This window comes from Cavia porcellus, unplaced genomic scaffold (genome assembly GCF_034190915.1).
Source record: "Cavia porcellus strain 051 isolate PalLab524CR breed Dunkin Hartley unplaced genomic scaffold, mCavPor4.1 scaffold_14, whole genome shotgun sequence".
Classification (NCBI taxonomy): domain Eukaryota; kingdom Metazoa; phylum Chordata; class Mammalia; order Rodentia; family Caviidae; genus Cavia; species Cavia porcellus.
In genome coordinates this window covers 67,456,097-67,473,862 of record NW_026947497.1, presented here as the reverse complement: position 1 = coordinate 67,473,862, position 17,766 = coordinate 67,456,097, and the positions used below count along the sequence as shown (strand labels likewise).

Genomic DNA, 17,766 nt, shown 5'->3' with positions numbered 1-17,766 from the left:
TCACACAATAAGAAGTACAAATGGCCAACAAATATATGAAAAAATACTCAGCATCCCTGGCCATTAGAGAAATGTAAATTAAAGCAACGCTAAGATTCCATTTTACCCTGGAAGGAAGGGCTGTCATCAAGGGATCAAAAAACAACAAATGCTGGCGAAGCTGCAGTGAAAAATGAACCCTCCTTTCAGGTTGTTGGTGGAATGTAAATTAGTACAGCCATATAGAAGTCAGCATGGGGCTCTCTCAGAGAACTAAAATGAGAACTTCCATGTGACCCAGCTGTCCCACTGCGAGGCATCTTCCCCAAAGAGCTTAAGACACCGCATTGCAGCAATCCGTGCGAACCAAGGTGTGTAGAAGCGTAATTCGTGATAGCTAAGTACTGGAAGCAGCCTTTACCTGTCAACAAATGATCGCTAAAGGAAGTGTGCTATCTATGTATAATGGAATACTGCTTGACCATAAAGAAGAGCAAGTTTGAGATTTGCATTTGCAAGAAACTGGATGCACCTGGAAAATACAATGTTGGGTGAAATAAACCAGACACACAGCATAAATACTGTATGGTATCTCTGGATTGGGTAAGACAAAATATAAACAGAGAGAGAATGAAGGATGGATAGGAGGAGACAGGAGTGGATCTCTTGCAAGGGGGAAGGAGTGCTGGAGAATGGGTGAGTGGAGAGGGAGAGGGGAAGGGGAAATAAGCAGAGTAGAGATTGCCATGTCCTGGAGCCTAATAACCTTAATGACTGGAAACATGACATAAGCAAGAGCTAAGATTAATACTAACAAGAATGAAAACGGGGATAGGGAAATTAGAGGAAGCAGAGAGAGGTGGGGAGCAAGGGGGAAGGAGATTTAAAAGAAAATGTAGCTGTGTTACACACACACACACACACCCACTCCCCCAGAGGACCCTCAACTGCACAAACTGCAAACGTACACTAATGTTCTTTTAAAAAGGGTAGGCAGAATAAATTCCCATGGTCTTATTTCATTCTGTTTCACTGGACAGTGAACTACACTATGGATTTGTTGTAGATTTCTGATAGCTTTGAGACGCAGATTATTTCTCCCTCCCTTGGTTTATTTGTGCGTGTGGTGCTAGGGATTGGACTCTGTGCCTGCACATTCGAAGTGAGTGCCCTACCGCTGACTGTACCCCCAGCCTGACCATGCACACACACTCCGCATCTAGGTGCTGGCCGCACAGAAGAAAGGACGATGCCTTCAGGGCTTGTCTATGACCGAAAGTGGCTGCAAATCCATCCATGCAGAAGACTGCGTTCAGTTTAAATCATGACAATGCAATACTCAATTGACAGAAAATAACAGTTTTGATCAGAAGACTCAGTTTAGTAATTTTTGTTTTCCAGTACTTCAGTAGTCACTCAGAAGACTCCAACAAACAGTAGTATTTTAATTGCAGTTTGGGGCTAGTGTGTGATCTGTACTTTTCTTGAATTTGAATTTTAGTTTAATTTCTGGCCTGGGATGTAGTTCAGTGGCACAAGTGCCTGACTGGCAAGAGCAAGGTCCTGAGTTTGATTCCCAGTACAAAAACAAAGAAATAGGACCTTGTGCATCTCCAGCTGGTAGGTGGAGGATGCTGTCTGTGGTCTGTAATGTCTATCAGGTCAGCGTTCCACTGCGTACATCTAGCCTTTAACTTCTACACTGATTTCAGTTCTTCTAATAATTAGTGTTTGTGGGTGTTCTCATTTTGAAAAAATCCTTTACTTGTAGATACTTATTTTCTGTCCTGGGATTTTAGGGACCTATACTCAGCTGATAGTTATGTTACTTGGGATTAGGGGGGCTTGGCTACCTAGTTGGTGATACTGCTTTGGATTTTGAAAGTAACTGACTAGGGGCTAGGCATTTAGCTCAGCGGCATAAGCGCCTGTCTTGCAAGAGTGTGGTCAAGAGTTCGATCCCCGGTACCCATAAAAAAAAGAAAGTAACTGACTAGCTAGCATTCAGTTTCCCCAGTTCAGTTGTCAGATAATGTTCGAATAATCTAGAAATGTTCTTAAGACTTAATGATGAGTTCAAGATACTGGGCAAGGGTTAGAATAAGGCACAGAAGCCCCTCTCTCACCCTGCTATGAAGGGTCTCCTGTTACTGTTAAGAAAAATACGCAGGAAAGTGGTGCTTCTCACCCTTACCAGTCCAGGACCAGCTTCTTGTGTTACCGTGATTCTTAAGAGCCCTTCTTAAATCAACCAATGATACATGCTGGTGGGGCTGCGGGGGCAGCAAACTCCTCTCCATCACTGGTGGGAGTGTAGACTGGTGTGACCACTGTGGGAATCAGTGTGGAGATTCCTCAAAAAACTAAAAATACAGGTTCCATTTGACCCAGCTATTCCCTTTCTTGGTATCTTCCCAAAAGAATTTAAAATCGGCGCTGGGGATTTAGCTTAGTGGCATAAGCACCTGTCTTGTATGCAGGCAGTCGTGAGTTCGATTCTTGGTACCGATTAAAAGAAAAAGACAAAAAAAAAAAAAAAGAATTTAAAACCTCATACTACAGTAATACATGTTTATGGCAGCACAGTTTGTAATAGCTAAATCTTGGAAAGAGCCCAAATGACCCTAAATGGATGACTGGATAAAAAAGATGTGGGATTTTATAATACGATGGAGTACTACTCAGTCATAAAGATAACCATGGAGACATTTCTAGGTAAATGCATACACCTTGAGTCTACACGCTTTAGTTTGATAAATTGGATGCATGTTCAAGTATGGGAGTGTCTCTCTGGGTGAGAAACGGAAAGTGTAAACAAAGACCAAAATATACAACAGATACTGGAAACAGTGTTCAGAGATGGAGAAGGAAGGAGGCCAACAGGAGGGAGAAACTCCTTCCATTTTTCCTTCTACCTCTTTTCCTTTGGAAAATGGAAACAAAGTTTCTCTGAAAAAAAGGGAAGAAGGTTGAGGGGAGTAGGGAGAGAAGAACAAAAAGAAGTTACTGTGTAGGTACAGATTCCCTTTGATGAATGTACCAATAAAGTTAATTTAAAAATGCTTGACAGGTTGCTACTTAGCAAAAGACTCAGTTAGAACCTGACCTCTACCTCCTCCCCCAGCTCTGCTATTGGGTACCTGAAGCTGCCACATGGCATCATTCATTTGTCCGTTTCCCATCATTCATTTTGGGTGCTGGGAATGAAACTCAGGACCTCCTGCTTACCTCATTCTTTACTCCCAAGAACATAGCAAGTGCCCCCATACATGAAGCGTGGGCATACAAAAGGAGGGCAGCCCCACAGCCTGCCACCAGCCAGTAGTTCCCATTCCTCTCCTAGGAGCTGGGGGACAAGGTCCAGATGCACTCTGAGAGCAGGAGTAATTAGCGCTGCTGTTGCAGCCTTTGTAGCAGGTGGTGGAGACTGGAAGGCTGGTCCTGAGTAAAACCTCCCTCAGTCCTTCCAAATCCCTCTTCCCCCGTGTGGGAATTTCAGCATGGCAGTTGTCGGAATGTGTTGACTCCTCTAGAACAGCAGAAATGACAGCTCGGGCACTGAGCTAACACTGCACCAGCCGTTCTATAGGCAGCTCTTCCTCGGTTCAAATTGTGTCTCAGTGTATCCTGGTTTAACTTCAGTAATGAAAATGCTTAGGGCATCCTACATCCTGTTACCTGTTTTAATCCATAGTTAAGCAGAAAATTCTTCCTGTGTCTGATGCTGTTGAAAACCGTCTTGAAATCTTAGCACTTCTTAATGAGGAGCAGTCTGATCTTTTAAAATAATACTAATTTCGTTTACGTTTCTGTAGTCCCAGCACTCTAGGAGACTGAGACAAGAAGGTCACAAGATTGAGCCTAGCCTGGGAAACAGCGACTTAGTAAGACTGTATCCAAAAAAAAAAAAAAAAAAAAAAAAGAGGGAGAGGGCTGCAAATACAACTCTCTGGGAAGATCCTGGATTCAGTCTCTGGCACTACCTAAAACCAAATCAAAACAAAACCAACTCGTGCCTGAGTCTACCCTCAGAAATTCTGATTCATGGTGTGGGGTATATAGCATGACTGGTTTTTAAGTGTCCCCAGGTGACCCTTGTGCCACAAACAGTGCCAGGGGTGGAGGAACAGGGCAGAGATTGAGAATGTGCTCCCCGTCATCCTCTGCAACTCATTCCTCCTAAAAATCGAATAAGGAAGAACATTTTGCTTCACTTGAGTTTTATTGAATTGACAGTTCCCTTTCACGGCCTTGCCATTCATAAAAACACCTCCATAAAACCAGCTGTTTGGAAGCCATGGTGTTTTCCCACAGGACCAGCGTCATATTTGGGTGTTAACTTCCTCATCAAGGCCTTGGCATCGTGTAAATTGTAGATGAGATCAATAAATGTCATAAAATCAACCATACGATAATTCTACTCCATCATGGTCATTTAAAATAATAAAGTTATGCTCCAGGTCCAATAAAATAGGCATGAATGTCATGCACACCCTAAGTGGCCTCCAAGACTCTCAGTGTTGAGGAAAAGTGTATATACTATATCTTAGGTATATGGTTTCCCGAACATACTATGTAGTAAACATTCATGCTTTTTGTCCCCTCAGAATTTGGATAGGAAAGATTTGGAGTTGGAGTACCTGAGTTTGTAAAAAAGGTCCAAGGAAGTCTTAGGTAGATGGCTTGTCCCACAGTAGACTTTGGGAATGAGCCCTGAGGTGGTTAAAGGCTCTGGGACCAGGGCATTGTTGGAGGGGTGAGAACAAGGGTATTCATATTCCTGAAAAGCACTTGTAAGTGAAGGGACTGACTGATCCCCAATTTCTCTGGCTTTGGTTCTTTCAGAGTCCTTCCTATCGGCTGAATAGATATGAGAGCTGAAAGTACCTGTGCACTTGTTAAATTGTAGGCTGCTTTTTAAGCGAGGACCTTCAAATGTTCTTTTTCGGGATGGCCAAGTTGGCACAGGCTTGTGAGAGTGTGGGCAAATGGGGTGTCAAAAAAGAGCCCTGAGCATGGTCCAGGAGACCTGGTCCAGCCTGGCTGTGTGCCTTACTGCTGGTGTTGCCCTGGATGGGACACTTCCCTGAGTTTGTCCCTTTTCCTGCAATGTGAGTGCGAACCACCCCTCCTCACTCAGGATGGGAGGGACTGAGGAGGTTACAGTGTATCATAGTCTGGTCATCTATTCAGAGGATCACAGTATGCAGTGTAGCATCTATAGGGGATCTCCTGCTGAAGGTGGTGACCATCATTACTTCCCTATCATCTTATTTTAAAGTCCTGTGTCATTTTCATTCTTTTGTTTTGTTAGGCTTCATTCTGTCTTGTTCTGTTTTATTGTATCTTATGGCATGGGCAGTTGTTTCAAAGGTAACAAGACATATTATGGTAGCCATTTTGGATTTACTATTGTCTTGTTTTGAAGTCCTTTCTTGTATTCATTGGCTTGTTTTATTGATTCTATTCTGTTTTGGTTTTTTTGATTTGTACTGTGTCTGAAGGTATGGGCAGCTATGTTGAAAACAGTAAGAGGCATTCTGGCAGCCATTGTTGATTTCCTATTAATCTTGTTTTGAAGTCCTGTGTTATTTACAGTATTTTGTTCTAATTGGGTATGTTTTATTTTGCTTGATTTTATTCTCTCTAAAATAAAAATTACAAAAAAGAAAAAAGTAACCATCCATAAAATCAAGTAGTTGAAATATCCATTGGTGAGGCAAACCAGGAGTTCTATTTGGCCTTCTGGCCCCGGAAGTTGAAAGCAGAAACCTAATAGAAAACAGTTCCAGGGGAGCTGTGGGAAGGAGGCTAGGGGAGCATGTGTCTTACTCTTCAGATCCTTCCCAGGAAAGAGAGTGATGTCTGGTCTCTGGGATGTTAGGAGAGATCTGCGAGTGGATGGTGTCTTACCTGGAACCTCATTTGCATTTTGATCCAGAATGCATTGTCACTGGGGGATCTTGATGACAACTGTATGTTGCTCAGTAACCAAAGTATTGTTTGGACCAAATGATTGTAGCAAACTTTCCTTGGCAGTTATGCCCTGTTGATACTGAGCCTGGTATGCATTAATAGTATTATACCAACTCCTGCATGGTAACCACAAGTTCACAGTGACTCAGATTAAGCTGTGACTCAGGTTATACAGGTATTATGTTCTAGAACTTCTAAAGCAATTATCAAATTTAAATGTATCGCTAGAGAAAAAACTACTGCTTATTGTATTTAATCACAGCCATGATTGTCTACCTCAGGGGAACTAATTGTCTTTAAGAACTCTTATAGTACACTAAATTCCTTAACTAGATACTTTTTAAAGCTCTAATATGTTTGGTGATTTAAACTATACTAAAGGAAAAAACGATGAAAAGAAACATAGTAATACATTTTAAGTTTCTGTAGAATCAGAGAACCCACAGAATGCTCTTGGTTTATTTTCTTGCCTGTGAAAATTCACACACCCTTAGATAAAAAAGCTTGCATAGGTACCTTAGATAAAAAAGCTTGTTATACTGGATTTTGATACAAAGTCAGTCTCCTGACCACTGTTGTTACACTGTTTCCTTTGTATTTCTTATAACTTACTGCTTTTAGGTAAAGCAAAATTGAAAAACAGAACCAATCTTCATTTTCTTAAAGAATTTACCAAGATAATTTAGTCTCATCTTTGTCACTTTTTAGACACATTCTAAAATAGCAGTGACACATCATTGGAGCCAGCATTTCCACTTCCAGATATATGTAACCAAAATAATTGAAAGCAAAGACTGGAAATGATACTTGCACATCCATGGTTATAGCAACATTATTTGCTGCAGCCAAAATGTGGGAGCAGCTTAAGTGTCTCTTGACAGATGAGTGGGTAAACAAAATGTGGTATTTAGTACACTGGGACATTCATCCTTAAAGGAAGGAAGGGAATTCTGACACATGTTGCAGCATAGAGGAGCGGAGAAGATGTGCTTGGTGAAATTAGCCAGTCCCAAAAGGACATGTCTGTGCTAGTCGGTAGATATGAGGTACCTTGGCGTAGTGAAAGGTACACACACCAAAGAAATCGGTGGGTCCTGAGGGGCAGGCTGGCGCGAGGGAAGTACCATTGCATGGGAACAGTTTCCTTTTGGAGGATGATTCCATTTGGAAGTATATGGTGGTGATGATTGCCCCAGAGTGCGAATCCACTTAACACACTGAGCAGTATACCTAAAGAGGGTTAATGGGGTAAACTTTGTTATTTTTATCACAATGAAAAAAGATTGAAAGGAAAAAAGTAGCTTGGGAATAAAATCAAGACTTTGAAAAAGCTTTAAAAAAAAAGCAGTACTGATTGGTAGACGGTTGGCTGCTCATTGCTACTTGAATGAGACAGTGAAGTGTAGTGGATGGGAAGCTGTGCTGGGCCCAGCTCACTCTGGTTCTGTCATTATTCTGTCATTAACCACCTCTGTGATCTATCCAGATAGGCATTAGTTTTTAGTAAAGTGCTGATGTAGACTGGTTGGTCTCCAGTGTTTCTGCCAGCTGTAAAATTCTACCAGTCTGTGACAAGTCCTTAGAAATACTGTTTAGGAACAGCCACCCGTGTGAGGATAAAGAGCTCAGCCTGCTTGTGATCTGAGGGCTGCTTAGGTTCCCAGAACCTGTTCTGATCATTCTTTATCTGGGGTGCATTTGCAGACACTGTAAGCATCTTTAATCTGTTGTCTCTCCTACCTCCCTGCTTCCGAGGCAGGACCAGAATTCCATAGCTGTTGACTTTCCGGACCTGTGTGCTGGCAGGGATATCAGGCCCAGCGGCAGGGCTGTTTCTGTCCATGCTTTTTGCTGAGCAGTTGCAGCACATGTGAGGAAATCAGTTTCTTTATCACTGCTGCAAGGATGGAACTTCTCTTCCCTAATTCTTTCTCTTCCCCAGGGAAAAGATTCTTACCTGGGCTAATATGTCAGTTTGTATAAAAGTGTAGTTTCTCATGGGCTTCCGAGCGCCTAATTTGGTATCAAGTGAATCCTCCCCCTTTGGTTTCACATGGGCTCATGATAGCAAAGCTTTGACTTTATGAAGCACGCATGGCTGGATCGACAGGACGAAGCCTACCCTGAACCCTCTGAGTGCCATGTGTGGTCAGCCTGTGGGTACACGGGGTGAGAGGAGGTACACACAGACCGGCTTGAAAAGTAGGGGCTATTTGCTGGGCTAGTTGCTTTGCTTGGACTATTACTGATCTTCCAACAGCCCTCTGGTGGCAGCCTTATTCTTCAGAAGAGGAGCCTGAACTTCAGAGAGATGGGCAGTCTCTCGAGGCCACTAGCAAGAAAGGTGCAAAACTTTATATCTGAGCATCCTGTGAGACTGCAGAACCCACAGTCTTTCTGCTCTACTGCTTCTTAATATAGGGATCCTTGTGCAGTTGGCTCATTTACCACAGAAAGTTCAGGAAAGTGTTAGTAGAAGCAGGAGCCCTGGGTGTAATTTCCCCCTGCAATACTGAGATCTGAAAGGTCGTATGACTCTTGAGATATGTTTTCAATTCCCATGACCGAAGCATCGGGTAACTCCTCTGTACCCCTGCGTGTGAGGTAGGAAAATGTTCTTGCTGAGATAGAGCAGTGGCTGCTTGTGAGAAGGTCTCGTGTGGCTGAGGAGCCGTCAGGGGAGTGTAAATGCTACCAGTTCTTTTAGGGCTATTTATGGTGTCCTTTAGGAATGCTGGTGGTGTGACCAGATACTCGCCTTAGTTTTTTGCACCTGTGTATTTCTAAGTAATAGTGACTGTTACTCTATTTTTAACTTCTAATTTATTATGTGATAGGTCTTAGAATTTATCTTACCTCCCCCTTCCACTGATTAGTTATTCAGTAAGGCTTTAAGATAAATAAAAATGCTGCTTGAGATTATTTACTGAAGGTGTGTCTCCTTTGCACTTCCCCCAATGTTTTTCCTAAGACTAATGTGGGTATAGCTCAGTGACGCAGTGCCTGCCTGGCAAGCACGAGGTCCTGAGTTCAATTCCCGGTACCCCCCCAAAGAGGACTGATGTGGGATCTGACACATAATTACTCACACATGAATGAATGGATGGATACTTAAAAGGGCATGTTAGTTGTAAAGGATCATTGTTTATATCCTTGAATCACTGTTTATATCTTTCATAATATCTGTGCTAACTGTATTTGCTGTCTCTCTTTTTACCTTTAACCATTGGGGAGAGGGGCAAAACCTAATTCTAAAATTAGACTTTAGTTCTGTGTAGCTACTGTGTGTGTGTGTGTGTGGTGTGTGTGTGTGTGTGTGTGTGTGTGTGTGTGTTTTGGGGGATTATAATTTGATGATTTCTGAGTCCATCAAGTAAATGGTAAACATTTTAACAGAGTTTACTATCATTTGATGAGTCTGTGGTCATACACTGAAGTAGATGGCAGTAATATTTTTAGTAAAGTGTCAGTATTTTAGTAAGACGTGCGTTTGGGTTTAATGAGGTTCAGAAGTGAAGGTGCAATCCCTTCCATCTTTACATACTTGAATGAGCCACACACCCCAGTTTTCCCACTCATATTTTGCGTTCCCAGAAGAGTTTCTACTCTTTCTCCTTCTCTCCAAATTTGACTGAGCACCGCCCTCATGGGAGGAGAAGGGTTAGGATCTGGGGACCATGTCCCTGGAACTAAGCTCTCTGTTGGAATATATTTTTCTGTGGAAATAATTGGTTATATGATATTATAAGCTCTTCATGACTAATCAGGATACTTAAGTAACTTTAAAATCCCAGTTTTCTAAAGCACTCTGTGGCGGCGTGTCCATTGTTCGTGCTTTTGTAGTCCTGCTGGTGAGCAGCAAGGTCCTAGGGAGATGGACGCCCGGGTGATGTTAGCTCACCGGGGATGCACCTTGTCGGGGAGCTCTGCGTCTTTGTAGCTTCACACCTGGTACGCACACCAGGCACAGAGCCCTGCCCAGCCAGGAAATAAACTGGTTAAATTTAGTTGCGCTGAAAGGAGAGAAACTTTTACCTTCCCCATTTTCACCGTTGGCAGTTTCTCTAGGAACTTGGGTTTGCCAATTCTTCATCCAAGTGGGAAGAAGAAAATGCAGTTTGATTTATTTCTTGGTCCCTTTAATTACTTATTTGCCAGATAGCCTACCACGTGCTGCCGTTTTAGAAATACGTAGATGGACTTTGAATCACTTATGTTTCTTTTTTAAAAACAATTGTTTTTACTGACATGTATCTGTCAGCCATATTGATCATATTCATTGTAGGGAATTCGTGTCTGTATATTATATATCCTGACTATTTTTTTTCCGCTCTCCTTCCCTCTCTGCAACCTCTCTTCCTCTCCCCATACAAAGCTTTGTTTCCATTTTTTTCCTTTTTCCTTATGTTTTTCTGTTCCTTCACTCCCCGCTCCCTTGTTCTCCTTCTGGTGTGAACAGACTCTTCCTGCTTCCCGGTGTCTGTTCTCCATTATGCCCCTTGTTCAGCCTTTGGGTTTTCCACACAGGAGAAACAATGCAGTATTAGACCTGTGCATGCAGTTCATTTCACTTAAGACTGTGGGCTCAGGGTGCACCCGTTTGCCTATGAATGGCTCAAGTGCATGCCTCTGTGGCACAGTAGTGCTCTGTTGTTTGTATAGACCACATTTTCTTTATCTTCTCAGCTGTTGATGGGCATCTGGGCTGTGTCCAAGATTTAACTGTTATAATTGTGGTGTAAACATGGGTGTGTTCCATGGGTGTGTCACTGTGGTATGATGCTTCTACCTACCTAGAAGGAGGACAGTTGGGGCAAATGGAACCTCTGTTTTTAAGTTTTTTGAGGAATCTCCATACTGGTTTTTATAGTGGTTGTTCCAGCTTACATTTCTACTAGTAATGGAGAAGGATTCCTTTTTCCCCCACAGTCCCACCATCATTTGTTATTGGCTGATTTCTTGATGATGCCATTGGAGAGGGGATCTCAGTGTTGTTTTAATTTGCATTTCTCAAGTAACCATTGGTGAGCATTTTTTCATACATTTATTTGCTGTTTGTATTTTTTTTTTTCTTGGTACTGGGGATCGAACTCACGACCTCAAACCTGCCAGGCAGGCACTTATACCACTGAGCTAAATCCCTGGCCCTGAATCTCTTTTCATTTTGAATACCCATTTTTGGATTGTTTGTTTAATTGGTGGGATCTGGTTTTTTGTTTGCACTTTCATTGTTTTTTAGTCCTTTATCTATTCTAGATGTTAGTCCTTTGATGAATAGCTTGTAAAAATTTTTGTCCCGTATGTAGGTTATCTCTTCAACTCTGTTGGTGATTTCTTTTGCTGAGCAAAAGCTTTTTAATTTGATGTGATCCTCGTTACTGATTCTTGGTAATATTTCCTGTGTGACCAGTGTTTTGTTCATAGAGTCTTTGCCTACACCTGTTCTCTCTTTTAGCAGATTGTTTCTGTTTTAATATTTAGATCTTTGAACCATTTCCACCTTACACTTCAGTTCATGGTGAGAGAGATGTGTCTAGATCCAATTTTTGCCATGTATAGAGCCAGTTTTCCACACACCATTTATTAAAGAGGCTATTTTTCTTCCAGTGAAAGTGTTGGGCCCCTTTGTCAAAGATAAGGTTGCAGACAAAAGAGACAGTCAGAGCCCAAATCTGGACAGGATAATGCCAGCAAGCCTGCGGTAGGGTTATGGTGGGATACCGATTCTGGTACCTTCCAAATCCACAGAGGTCCAGGCTTATCCTGGTGCTGGTTGTAGGGTTGGGGTCTGAGTTGCTTACCTTATAGCACTCTGGGGTCTCTTGCTGGCCTTGACCTCTCCCATGATCGTCCCTCAGCCAGTCACTGTTGGCGTTTACCATGGTGAGCCCTGAGGTGAAGTTCACCCACCTCGCTCTGCCTCTTGGGTTCATTGGCCCCTCCCTAAGGTGACATCCTGCAGAGCAGTGGTTGCTTGGACTGGAGTCACTCCCCAGCTGTGGTAGCGCTCAGCACGCCGTGCCCATCCCACTGCTGTGTTTCTCCCTGAAGGCCTCTAGAGTCACCCTCGTTCACAGTGTCTGTAGACGCTTTCTATGCCAGGAACCAGGAGCTGGGGAGAAAGTGCAGGCTGCCCCTTTGCTTTTCTGCATTGAGGTTTGTCTCTTCATTCTCTCTGGGTTCAGTTTTCCCTTCAGATCCGTCCCGGGGCAGGGAGTCCACCTCCTTCCTTCTTTTGTTCCCTGAGCTGTTATTTTGCAGCATGTGGGTTCTCGATCTCAGAGAGGCTGATTTGTTGCTGCTCGCTGCTCCACCATCTTCCCAGAAGCCCGTTAGCTTGTGTTTCTGATGGCGGTACATTTGTATGGTGCTGGGGATCAAACCCAGGACCTTGTACGTGCTGGGCACGTGCTGTGTTACTGAGCTACATCCCCAACTTGGAAAGGTTCTTCTAAAAATTCCCTTAAATATCAGAGATGAAGCAGTGTCTTTTAGGATTATTGAAAATTGTCTTTAACAGTAAACTAAAGAAAAACATAATGTGGGCAATTTACCTTTATGTAGGCTGGTTAGAGAGTAATTCTTTCCTTTCTTTTCAAGTAGTCTTGACATAATAACATGAGTTTTTTTTAAGTAACCATTTTCAAATATTTTGCTACGTAATTATTAATTTTCTGAGTTTTCTATTAAGGCAAACATCAGGTTTCTTTGTGGCTGGTGACTAATTTAGTTGCATGCTGTTTCTATTCATAGCTTCAGTAGAACTGAGCAGATTTAACATGAATAGCTTTGTTTGGTTTCATAAGGAAGGAAACAACCAAAATCCAATGAAAAGGTAAGAAAATAATAATACAGAATCAGCAAGATGAATGACTGGCTGGTTGGTGGGGTTGAGAGAGAATGAAATTTTTTTTATTTCCATAAACCAGTTTCCATGAGTGAAGAGATTATATCTGTAGGTCCCTTGAGCTCTTTGTTATGTATAACCTGAAGCCCAGACTACTTCACACTTATTTCTGGGGTCCGTTGCTCTGTAAAGTGTAAAGGTGCTCTCAGGATAAAAATGATTTTATCTGGAGACTTCCGGGAGGCCTCACTCCTGCTTAAAAACAAAAGTGAGCAAACAGTACTTGATGTCAGGTTTGCATGTCTGAGAGATTTAAGGGCACCTGCTAGCAAAGAGGTTTAACCTAGTTTCTCAGATGGAAACTAGAGGGAGGAAGGGCCAGGAAGAAGCCGGGGAGTGAGGAGCTGGTTACCTTTGGCCTACTTTCTCCAGGGTGACATGCTTTATCCTTCCAGGTCAGACTCCTTCCTCACCCGTGCGTTAAGATTCCTGGTTGCCAGTAACTGAGACTTGCATAGTCTTGGTTAAGCAAAAGAGAATCCTTTTGCTCACTTAACCTATCTACAGAATGAGTAGAAAAAAGTGGGTTTTAAGGGCATTCAGAGCCAAAGACTTAAAATACCTTTGTATGTCTGTCCTACCTCTCTCTACTTCTTGTTTCTGTCACTGTTGGCTTCATTTTTTTTTTTTTCTTAGTGCAGATAGGTTTCCTCTACTGAAAGAGGACCTGACCAGAGTTACTGGCAATGACTGTGTAGACACTTTGCCCCTATGATTTAAGAGAAAACAAGATTCTTTGCCCCGACTGAATTTGAAAAGTCCTGGGGAAGAATTCTAATTGGTACGGCTCAGGTCATGTGCCTATGGCAGTTTATACAGCTTTAGAGATGAGGTCTGTGAGATAGGTTTGGCTTGTACCACCTGCCGGGGGTGGGGGGCAGATGGACATGGCCCTGAGGGAATTATTTAAGGGGAGGCCACACAGCTTTTCTGTATCTTTAGCCCACGCGGAACCCAGTTAGACAACTAATTAAGGTTCTTTACCCAATTCATTGAAAATCTCAGTTCATTGAAAACGTCAATCTTTCGTTGATGTTAATTTTGTCAGCTTATAAACTTTATTCTCCGCTAGACTTTAAGTTGCTTTTCTGTTTTACAGCACCCAGTGTTGTAGTGGGTTTTTGGGAGTTACGGCTGTTGGAGCATCCTTGGAATAAGCATGCTGAGGTGTAGCATCCTAAGCCTTCACAGATGGACGAGAGCTGAACATTCATCTTATATTAGGGTATTTCCCAAACACTAAGGGCCAAGGACCCAGAGATAAAAGTGGGCGAGTTTTCATTTCTAAATCCTGGGTCCAGAAACTGAGGATCCTGGGACGAGACAGACAGATAAGGAATGGGCATTCCTACAATTCATTACTTAAAATCACAACAGGTTAACTAGAATGCTAATTCTCTTTGTTCTATGATCTGAAACTCTGGTTATACTTTAATTAATAAGGAACAAAACACATAATTAGTGATATTTGTGCCAAGTGTAGTGGCCCATATCTGTAACCCCAGCACTCTGGAAGGCTGAAGCAGAAGGATTACAAGTTTAAGCCTAGTATAGGCAATTTAGCGAGAATCTATCTTTAAATAAATAAATGTTTTTTAAAAAGTAGGGGGAGCCTAGGGATAAAGATCCTATCTAAGGCAAAGGTGCTGGTTCTGATCACTAATAATACACACACACGTACACACACAGAAACACAACAGAGGAGAAAAAGCCACCCCCTGAAGGCAGGTAATCCACAAAACCTATGATCTTCCCTATCTAGTCCTTAACAGAACAAATTGTCTTGTCCTTTTGGGTAGACAGACATGCCTTTATCTGTAGGCCTATATAGATAATAGATACACATTTACAAACACATATATGTATGTCTGTGTTTCCTACATGTCTTAAGAGGGTTATATGAACATCTTTCCTAGCCATGATTACTCATTTTGGGTCATGTTACCTCAAAATTGGTGAAAAATAGTTTCTGAGGGAATGAAATCTTAGATACTGCAATGTTTGTAGCCTTCCCAAAGTCTGCAACTATAAAGAGATATGTTACTGATATTAAAGTTTCTTGGCCAATCTGGAAAATATATCTAATTAGGCTCATTAGTGGATTGATCATGAAAGATAATTTGAGGAGCATGGCCCAGGTCTGAATTCCAGAAGGCAAGACCTATACCTTCCTAACTTGTGAATATACCCTCATTGAGCAGGGATCTAAGAAATAACAGTGAATGTTTACATTTTAAAATATTTATTACAGTAAAAGACACATGAACATTAACCCCTCTTCAAATTCTCCCCTTCTTTATTCCATCATTTTAGTTGCTTTCTGAAGCAGCTCTGGAGTCCTCTTAGGTAAGTGATTTTAGCTGCCTCCATGTCCTGAATTTTTTTGGCCAGGAGGCGGGGCAGTAACAGGGAATCGAACTCAGGACCTTGTGCTTGCCAGCATGTCTTCAATTAATTCAAAATGTTTACCTTTCATGGTCATTTTGATTTTGGGGAAGAGCCAGAGGTTACATAGTGCCAGATCCAGCAAATAAAGTGGATGAGGACACACTGTAATGTTTTTATTTGACAGAAATTGCCATAAATATTTGATTAATGCGGTATGATCAAAAAATATGGTGAATGCCAACCCACTTATTGTGGTAAAAGACACTGTCATTAATTCCCCTCAGAATACCCCTGCTTGCTTCGAACACACCCCATTGTTTTGAGCAATGTGTCTTTTACTATAAGAAGGCTTTTGGAAAGTTTAAACATATTTTTCGAATACTCCTCCTATGTATTTCTTCAGTTTGCTGAATTTGCTACCTCCTGGTTAAGGGAATGAAACCTTTGGTCCAGTTCACTGATTCCACTCCCTCAGTGGACGTTCTGCAGCACTAGGTATTCTGGGGAGAGGGGCATGCTTGGTGTCGAACCCAAGCCTTATCCGTGCTAAATATGAACTTCACCACTGAGCGAATCTCTCAGATTCTGGAACTTTGCAAAAAGAATGCTTTTAGCCTTTTAGAAGTTCGTCCAATGATTTGTTAGTCTGATACATGACACAAGTGCTTCTTGCTTGTCAAACCAGGTTTATTCTCATGTGTGTGTGTGTGTGCACGCGCGTGTGTGTATGTGTGCGTACATGTGTGTGTGTGTGTATATTATTGATGCAATCAAAGGATGGTAGATGCTGGGTATAAAGATCTCTCACCCTAAGACTCGGTGTAAGTGCAACAGCTGTGGCAGTTCCCGTGTGGGTAGAAGACACGGGCACCTCGTTATTTTACCGGATAAATAGGTCTGATTATAATATTCAGGCTTGGAAAGCAGGCTGCTGAAATGTCCAGAACTTAGGTCACCCTGGTCTTGCTCACAGGCGAGCACTGTGTCTTCCACACCTCGGTACAGCAGGGCCCAGCATGGGAGGTGGCTGGAGAATGTGCTTGTGGGACCGGCTGTGCCGAGAGTGGATCTGTACATGCCCTGTTGTGCCCTGAAGTTATTCTTACTAGCAGTTTGCCTTTGCCCCACCTTGCCCTCACTCACAGAACCATTCCTGTAGGTGCAGGTGCCCGCGGCCCCAGTAGCAGGTGATCTTTCCGCTGCTGTTGCACGGCTTGATGCCCGTGTGTAGTAAGGTGCAAATGAATAGCAGAAGATTGTGCCAGCAGCCCTCAATACACAGAGCACCTCTTCATAGTGTGACCCGTCCTGAGTAGCAGTACCAGCCCGCAGGCGGCTCTGAAGAGCCACACCTCCAGGAGCGCAGGGCTGGAAGCTGGAGGTGGCACTTGGGAAGAGGGTCGTTCATTCTGCCCACACCTCGGAGGGGTGCTGCAGAGAGATCCTTCAGGCCAGTGTTTCTCCAGACAGCTCTGTCCACTTTCTCTTTGGAGCAGGACGCCCCCAGGAGTTCAAGAGATGTCCGCCTAAGTGACTTCCTTGAATATAAACTTGTGTCTTTGTGACTGGGGTGCTAGAGTGCACACCTAGCATGGCCCTGGGTTTAATCCCCAGACTTGAGGGTAGGGAAAGACCAAAAAAAAAAACAAAACAAAAAAAAAAACACAAAAAAATAGGGGAAGAAAAGGGAGAACAAAAAAACTTTAAAAAATTATAAAATGTTTTATATCTAAGTATTTAGTTGACCAAAGTTGTATTTATTTTTAACATTTGTGTATTTTTAGCAGTGCACCCCACCAAGTGTGTATTTGGTGTAATATAAAAGCACCTAGTATATTTTACATGGAATTGATACTCTGCAAAAATGAATGTCACCCATCCCGTCCCCAGCCCATCCTTCTGAAGTGCTGTGCGGACTTACATCATGGATGGAGAAGCCGAATGCAGCCATTGGTGGTGCACAAACAGGTATTACCACTTTGGCCTTAGAAGTAGAGATGCATTTTCACCTAAAGCAGTAAAGATGGGGCCAAGCACAGCAGCAGGGCCTATGACAGTCGTGGCAGTGACAGCCCTGCTAGCTTCTCCCTAGTTTTCATACCGGGTTTTGTAATCACTGCCCAGTGGGCTCTCTGGGAACCCTGTGTGCTGTCTGCAAAGGTGAGGACTTCTTTGCTGGCCTTGGCAGTCACAGTGACCCTGGGACTTCCTCAGCTCCTGCACAGTCTCCGCCAGCCCTAGAGAGGCCCTGCACATTCTGCTGGCCGAGGGTGAGGTAGGATCAGGCTTCCCATGGCCCGCTTCATGCAGAGCCAGGGATCTGTTTTCAGTAAGGATCCAGCCATTCAGAAACCTGTCTTCCTAAAGGGCACATTTACCTTTACTGTTGTTCAGAGGACAAGAAGACGACTTCCAGCACATACTTCTTTCACGTCTCAGATTTGAATCAGATGTATCATACCTTTAATCTTCATCCGTTTATCCATGCACCTTCATAAATGGCCTTGTTTAACTGT

At 42.8% G+C, this 17,766-nt stretch overlaps 1 protein-coding gene across 6 annotated transcripts in view; it reads left to right on the top strand.

Annotated features, from left to right (window-relative positions):
- Window positions 1-17,766, top strand: part of Igf2bp2 (insulin like growth factor 2 mRNA binding protein 2) — a 130,494-nt gene that overhangs the window by 18,765 nt on the left and 93,963 nt on the right. The gene's annotated exons all lie outside the window — the stretch shown is intronic.